Source organism: Callorhinus ursinus, unplaced genomic scaffold (genome assembly GCF_003265705.2).
Source record: "Callorhinus ursinus isolate GAN/ISIS: 27379988/994484 unplaced genomic scaffold, GSC_fseal_2.0 scaffold4, whole genome shotgun sequence".
In the NCBI taxonomy this organism is placed as follows: domain Eukaryota; kingdom Metazoa; phylum Chordata; class Mammalia; order Carnivora; family Otariidae; genus Callorhinus; species Callorhinus ursinus.
In genome coordinates, this window is record NW_027397066.1 from 71,822,430 (window position 1) to 71,830,976 (window position 8,547).

General features: G+C 39.6%; 1 pseudogene; it reads right to left on the reverse strand.

The window, feature by feature from the left end:
- Nucleotides 1-379: 379 nt before the first annotated feature.
- Nucleotides 380-4,225, reverse strand: LOC112825471 (histone deacetylase complex subunit SAP18 pseudogene; annotated as a pseudogene).
- Between the last annotated feature and the right edge of the window lie 4,322 nt (nt 4,226-8,547).

Genomic DNA, 8,547 nt, shown 5'->3' on the forward strand with positions numbered 1-8,547 from the left:
GTTTCCTACAGATATGATTGATTTTCTTGGGTCCTCTCCACAGACATGAAGTTTCACTTTAACATCCAAAGTCTTACTTTGTGGGATAAATAAAATAAATTTAAGTATTTTCCAGCTTCTATGTTTTACTCATTCATAAAGGGTACCTGTTCTGCTGTAAGATCAAGGAAAATATGATTTGTCTTTGAAGTGACTAGAATTTCAAGGTCAAGTCTTGTATACATGAAATCTTTTTTTTTTGATTGCACACATATATTTAACAATACAATTTTACAAAGGATGCTAAGAGCACTTTTCTTCTTATTTTACAGAAGGACTAGAAACATATGGACTTTCTATTAATATCCATACCGTAACACAGTAAAATCTAATTCCTAGATAGATGCATTACAAGTTGTTTAGACTTTAAAGGCTTAATGGCAATGATGAGGGGAAGAAAAAGAATTTATTTTACATAACTGAATGAAAAATAATTCAAGAAATAGTAAATAAAATTTAATATGGTCTCATGTGCCTGAAGGAGCTGGTGCCTGATTTGGAGGTGTGACTGCTATGTCCAGATAGTCTCCTGTTTGGAACTTCTGTGACTGCAGGGTCATGGAGTCATCAGTCCCCTTCCTCCCAGACATGGTGCTGCCAATCTCCTTTACCCTATAGCCAGGCCTTTTAGGATCTGTAAAAACAATTGCCCATTCATCCAAGTGTAGCTCTGCCGCTCGATGGACGGTACGTTTCCACGGGAAAATTCGTCCATTTGGTGGTGGTGGCCGTTATTGGTGCTAAAAACACGCAGTAGCAGCGGGCACGTTTTCTCCCGATCGATCGGTTTCTCTGGCTCCTTCTTAATTTCCTCCTGGGTAACGCGCGACTGCACCACCATCTTCCTCCTACGGCCCGCCTTGTATACATGCAATCTTACGTAATTTGTATGTTTTCTGAACGAAACTAGTAGAGAACTCTGGGTTTATTGATACTATAATAAAATATCGGGGGGAGAGAGATACTTTGTAAAACAGATTCGGCTAACTTACATTTACTTGCAAAAGGATGTCAATGCTTGTTGGAAAGATCTAGGCAGGGACTGTAACTCCCCATATATCTTGACTAAGAATAGACTTTGTCAGTTTGGAAATGTCATTCTTTTTGATTGAATTGACACTTTGGGAAGAACACACACGGAGCTCTCAGAGAAAGGGAACTCTGGGCTAAGATGCCAGATCAGTCAGTCAGTCCTGGCAATCAACCGGGTCACAGACCACAGCTAGACTGCAATAAAAGCTTATTATAAATGCTTTTTGTAGTAATGTTCTTACCTTTGTATGACAAACTGGGTGGCTTAAAACAACAGAAAGGTTATTTTCTCACAATTCTGGAGGGTGAAGTCCAAAATCAAGGTGTTGGCAGTTTGATGCCTTCAGGAGGCTCTGAAGGAGAATCTACTCTCCATGCCTCTCTTCCCGCTTCTGGTGGTTACTTGGCATTTCTTGGCTGGTAGATACCCATCACTCCAATCTCTATTTTCACATGGTGTTTTTCCTGTGTGTCTCTCTGTGTTCACATGGCCTTCTTAGAAGGACATCAGTTATTGGATTTAGGACGTTCCTAATCCTCTTTTTATGACCCATGGCCTCATTTTAATGAAACTAATTACATCTGTAAAGACCCTATTCCAAATAATTCACATTCTGAAGTGCCAGGTAGATGTGGATTTGGGGGGAAACTATTTAATTCACTACACCTCCCAAACCATATACCTTCAGTATGGGTACATCAGTACAATCCATCAGAACATAATGTTAATAAGGCCCAGGGTGCATGTTTCATTCCAGGTACTGGGCAGATTGTTCTAACTGGTTCTAGGCTGATAGCTATGTATCTACATTGAAATTTTATCCAGTTAATCAAAAAGGAAACCAGGCAAGAACTTGGATGGAATAGTACGAATCCACTCCTGAAGGCTACAAAAGAACTCGAAGTACATGCTTATCTGATGGTTGGTCAGTAAGGTCATTTTCTTCTATAAAGCCTGGGACACACTGGCACACATAATAAGGTGATTGATGGCAAAGGTGATTGGACCACAGTGGATTATTACAAGTCATGACACTACGTTTTCTTTTTGAGAAGTGCACAATAAAATGCCTTCTCTGGCTGGATGAAATAAATTCTGACGCTTTGCTTTTTTTTTTAAGATTTATTTATTTTTGGGGGGGAGGGGCAGATGGAGAGGGAGAGTGAGAGAATCTTAAGCAGGCTCCATGCTCAGCACGAGACTGACAGAGAGCTCAGTCTAGATCTCAGGACCCTGAGATCGTAATCTGAGCCGAAATCAAGAGTCCATTGCTTAACTGACTGAGCCACCCATGTGCCCCACTTTGTCTGCTTTTTATTTTGCTGTGGAACTTGGTGAACCATCAACTGATTGTTATTGGTATGTGCATGTGTGTGAATAAGAATATGATTAACAACAGTCTGAGTTTGTACAGAACTTCCTTCCTGGAACCTTTTATTTTTGGCAGGTGTGTGGGAAGATTGAGGAGTCACATGACATCAAATAATTTCAGCAAGGACCAACAACCCTAATCATACACTTTTATGCATTTAGGGAATTTTTGATATGAATGTTTAGAAACATCTTACTTAAGCTGATTTTCAGATGTGTGCCACATGGATTTTTATTTTACTAGAATTTTTTTGTTTTTATTTTTAATTGTTTATATCCCACATATTCTAGTCAAGACATAAGGTGACTTATAAAATTAATAGAGTAAAAATGATAAAATGAAAACCAAACCAAGACAACCCCATTATTGGTAAGGGGGGTTGGACAAGGGCTACTTAGACATTGTGTGTGTACTTAGCTGGTACCATCTTTTGTTAGGGAATATTGGCAATACACTATAAAGCCTTAAGACTCTGCATTCTGCCTAATTATTCTCTTAGGAATTTATCTTAAGGAAATTATCAAAGGAGAGGGCAAATATTTAGTTATATTCACTATGTGCAGCGATGTTGCACTATTGTTTATAATGGCAAAGAATGGGAAATGAATACACAATAAGAAATTGGTTAAATTACAGTATATCCATTTTGTAGGTAAATGTAATTTACATGCAACTTAAAATGATGTTGTAGAATAGTATTTAATTCTATTGAAGATGTTAAATATATTGTTAAATTCAGAAAGCATTGTGTAAAATGTAGAAAATGAGCCACTTTTAGAAATGCATATACATGCATGCATGGGAAAAGGACAAAATATTAAGAACTAAAAAAAGGTGGTGAATGGACTGATCATTTTTATTTTCTTCTTTTTTCTTATATGTATTTTACATATCTTATGTAGTGAATATTTATTACCTTTGTGAAGAGAAAAGCAAGTTTGTTTTAAGTAGGTAAGAAAATGAGTACAATGGGAAAATGTCATAGGAAAGTTAAAATGAATCTTGAAATGAGGTTACTTCTCAAAATGTATGCAGTAAGATTCTGTACAGATGGGACATACATTTTGTTCCAGGCTTTCAAAAGCCAATGGAAAGAGGGAAACAGAAATAGCCTTAGAATCTATAAGATGATACTATAGTAAGGTAAGAACAATTTGTTAGTCAACAATTTAAAAGTGAGTATAATGGCTGATTTCACTGGGCTTTTACCTACATGTAGGATGAAGACAAATGCTAGAGACCAATGGAAAGTTAAATATCAGTTATCAGTTCCCCTTTATATAAAGGGTAGCCATAAAGTTTGGAAACAGGATACTATTTTATTTTTTTACAGATTCATATTGTTATTTTATGTTATATTATATACCAACTTTACAGACAGAACCCCTCTGATTACTTGCTTCTTCTGGAGTATGTTAAAGATATAGGTTTATTTATTTTTAAAGATTTTATTTACTTGAGAGAGAGTGAGCTAGCACTAATTGGGGTGAGGTGCAGAGGGCGAGGGAGAAGCAGACTCCCTGCTGAGCAGGGAGACCGATGTGGGGCTCCATCTGAGGACTCTGGGATCACCACCTGAGCTGAAGGCAGACACTTAACCGACTGAGCCACCCAGGTGCTTCAAGGTTTATTTAGTAAAAATGAGAGAAGTCAACCGAGACAACACATTGAATGTGCTTCTGCTAGGATTGGGGAAAATGTATCACTACACCACACTCACTGCAACACGAACTATGCATCACCACAAGGGATAACACACTTACCATATCAGGTAATGTCATGGAACATATCACACATCATAACGGTAAAACAAGAAACCATTTATTATGTATATTCACCCGTGTTTCCTGAATTTATGGCCAAGTTATAAAAGCTGTCTAATACTGTTTTATCCATGCCCATTTGTAATTCCATAGGGTCACTTTAGCTTTTCTAGGATATAATAAAATTCCTTAAATTTAATTTGACCCAGATTTAATCTTTAACGTAAAAAAAAGAGGGGTTTTCATTTTGATGATTTTGATTTGACACAAGTGAACTTCTGGAGAATTTGGTCTTTTTTGCATCTACAAGGGTAAAACAGTTGCCTGATTTTTGGCAGTTAAAATCTGTGCACACTATGCAGCTACACAGCAATAGACATGCTTTTTGCTGTATACCCCCAAGGACTTGTTTTGTCAGTGCAGTCCTAGTGGTAGGTTGGGTGCCACTTCCAAGGGTACAAGTTTTGGGACCTTGTAAGAAGAGAAATTTTCAGGGGCGCCTGGGTGGCTCAGTCGTTAAGTGTCTGCCTTCGGCTCAGGTCATGGTCCCAGGGTCCTAGGATCGAGCCCCGGATCGAGCCCCACATCAGGCTCCCTGCTTCTCCCTCTCCCACTCCTCCTGCCTGTGTTCCCTCTCTCGCTGTCTCTCTCTGTCAAATAAATAAATAAAATCTTAAAAAAAAGAGAAATTTTCATGAAAGATGTCACTTCCTAAAGACTTTATTGCATGCACCTTCAGGGACAAACCAAAGCTCACCCTAAAGGCTTTCTTAGGAAATGCTCAACCATCCAATCTTTTTTTAACATCAATATTAACCTATATGATATTACTGAGTTTCTTATATTTAAGGTAAGGTGGATTTAAAAAAATGCAAAATTAAACTATGAATAGTTTAAAGAAACACAAAGGAATAGTCATAAAGCCTGTATGCTCTCTGTAGTCAGGAATAATGCTTCTTATCCAGCAATACATATAGAAGACATTAACTAAATATTATAATAATTATTTGATTGATGGCAATATTAATTTACCATGATATTTTTCTTCCAAGTTATTTTTCACATTAATAAACCAATGCTGTGTGTTATAGGACAGTTTTCAATAAGCTTAGATAATTTAGCCTGGGTATATATATATAGGCTTCTTGGCTAAACTATATTAAACAACAAAAAACAGTGAAAACATGTAAAAAATATTTTACAACCAATTTTTCCTTTGAATATTGACTACATGGACAAAATGAGTATTTTGGGAGGTGGGGGACCAAGAAAAACCTTTGTCATTATGTAGCTTTACAGGGTGTGCACATATTACCTGTCAAATAATCAGTGTTTTCCTTTCCCAGAGGTGAAGACACTTAATTCTTCAAAAGTATACCTGACAGACAGAATGTTGCAGCCAACCTGTTTTTTCTCCACAAGTTTGATCTGTCTCTAAGTTTACTAAGTTCATATTTGTCTGCCGGGTAAGTAAGTTAAACACAGAAAACAATCATCATTAAACACTATTCTTACCGTATTGAGAATTTCTTTCAATTCAAAATAGGCACATGCATTTCAAAAAGTGAGCTGTTAAAAATGGGGCAAATGGGTATCTGTTCAGGTGGAAGCGTAGTAGCACTGGGTATCTATCATTCCCTGGTCACTGGGGATTCCTCATTTGTCCAGTGCTAGAGCTGGACCACATGATCCCTTCTGCTTGTCAAAGGTTACAGTTATAATTTATCACATCTCTTATTGATTTTTTGTTTTCCAATATCTTTTAATGTAAATTTTTTAAACATACAGAGAAATTGGAAGTAATGTACAATGAACACCCATCTCTACCTACCATGTAAAGTCTGTAATTAACATCTCGGGATACTGGATTTGTTACATGTATATCCAGCTATCCATCTCTCTATCCATCCTTCAATCCATCTTTTAAAATGTACATTTCAAAATAAGTTACAGATATCAGTATACTTCCTAAATACATCAGTGTGCATAGCATTAACTGGACGTCAATTTTGCTTACAGTTGTTTTTTAGGTTAAATCTTTTTAACATGAATGTTTTCTTTCATAACATTTATCTTGGTTAGCAACTATGTACTCCTTGGCATATTTATTTGGTTAATGTTTGCCTCCCCCTTGAAGGCAACAGGGACTGTGCCATTTTGGTCACCAAGATATCCACAGGGGCTGGTATTACAGTAGATGCTCAATACACAGTATAATTTGTTAGGGAACATATGGGAAGTCAGAAAGAAATGGATGGAAGATGGAGCTATAGAAATTCAAAGAAAAAGTAAACCATGGCCTCTCAAACCAGTTTAAATATCTGTTATTAAGACTATTGTTGGTGCTGAGGCCATTCAAAGCATTTTGGTAAATGGAGAAGGACATGCTTGCTAAGGAAATTGGCATTTTATGTTGGTTCAATTAAGAAAATAAAATGAAGTACTCTGAGTATCTTCACTGATTGTTCTACATATAAGTAAGTTCCTAGGGTTCTGGATGTTTATTTGGTAAGGAAGCTTACAGTACCTCAGTTTGTAATTTAGACATACTTATATCCCACCTCCAGGCTTGAGTCTTTGATAATCAACTTCTCTCTCAAGATTAAATTTCATATGAAAACAATTACGGCAAATATATTGACCTAAATGCTGACTGATTACAAACCTCATATTTGGCACATGAAAATAGAGTCTCGCTCTTTCCTTCTCAACCATGAGGAACCTCCCTTCCTACCATGACTCCTCTCTGGCTGTTCCCCCAGCTCCTTTCCGTGATACCATCTCTAGGTTAGGGTTATGTCTTTGTGAGATATCTAGACCTCTGTGAAACAGCATAAGGGAATCTTGTTCATCTTGTCCTCAGTGTTTCTAAAGGTGTCCAGTGTGATTCAAACTTCAAAGGCTGAAATTTTCTTAGATGACCTTAGCTACCTGATAATTTGAGATTTTTCTTTTCTTTTCTTTTTTTTAAATAGTTTTTTTTTTTTTAAGATTTTATTTGACAGAGAGAGACACAGCGAGAGAGAGAACACAAGCTCGGAGAGTGAGAGAGGGAGAAGCAGGCTTCCTGCTGAGCAGGGAGCCCGATACGGGGCTCGAACCCAGGACCCTGGGATCATGACCTGAGCTGAAGGCAGATGCTTAACGACTGAGCCACCCAGGCTCCCCAAGATTTTGCTTTCTTATCTTTCTTGTCCCAGGAGCATTTGACAACTTGCTTTATTTCATTGAGAGTTCATAGGTCAGCCAACATTGACCCATCCCAGGAATATACCACCCCTCAAAACTTTTTTTTTTTTTGGCTTGGTCAATCTATCAGAGTTCCAGAACAGGTAACTGCAGACTTGACCTGATTTGAACGTCCTTGCGAAGAATCTGGCCTCAAAGGACCTCTCCAGTTCAAATAACAGGTTACAGAAATTCATCCACTAGGAAAGCCATTCTTTTGGGTTAGCGTGGTACTTTCCCAGGGTGTTCTCCTTCTGTGCTTCAAATTTAAGTGGGGAGTGGGGGGACAACAGATACATGAAGTCATCTCTGTGAGAATATTTTCTTCACAAGTACAAGGACCAAGGGAACTCTGAAAGCACTGTGACCTTGGGGAGGAGAAGAAAGCTCTGAGATTCAGTGCCAGGGAAAGTAGGGGAGGACAAACTTCTTTATCCATTGAAGAAGCCACATGGTGTCTTTCAGATGATAAGATTTAAGTCATCTACTCAGGGACTTCTTTTCATGCTCCCCAGCCCCCACTCTCCAGTCTCCCAAGCCCTCCTTGCTTCTGCAGCACCGCTCCCCTCTTCGACCCCCAACTTTCCAAGAGGGCCCAGGCAGTGCGGGCCTCTGCACCCGACTTCCTTCCCGCCTCCCTCCCACCTCGCGGCCCCGCGCTTCGGCTCCGCGCTTCGTCCAGTCTTGCGAAGAGGTATGAAACATAAGACTCCTCCACTGCGGAATAAAACGCTTACTAACTCACCCTCAGTTGTCACCCTCTAGATTTCCCTCCCATGCTCAAGGCTTTTGGTCACCTCTGCATAAATATTAAGACCCAGAACACAGAACCTGAAAAACCAACCGCTGATCAGTCCCGCTCGCTTCCCCGTCAGTGAAAAGCAATCCTATTCCGGCGCGAATGCCCTGTGTCTAGCAGCCGGTTCCTGGCCGACACACGCCCGCGCCGCTGTCCCCTCGCCGGGCCCGCGGGTCCTGTCACCTCCGGCGGCCCCCGCCTCCCTCCGGGGCCTGGGCCTCTCCCCGCCTCCCGCCCGCGGACCTCGCCGCCCCGCCTCCGGCTCCGCCGCGGCCGCCATTGGTGCCAATCCGCCCCAGAAGGGCGCCCATTG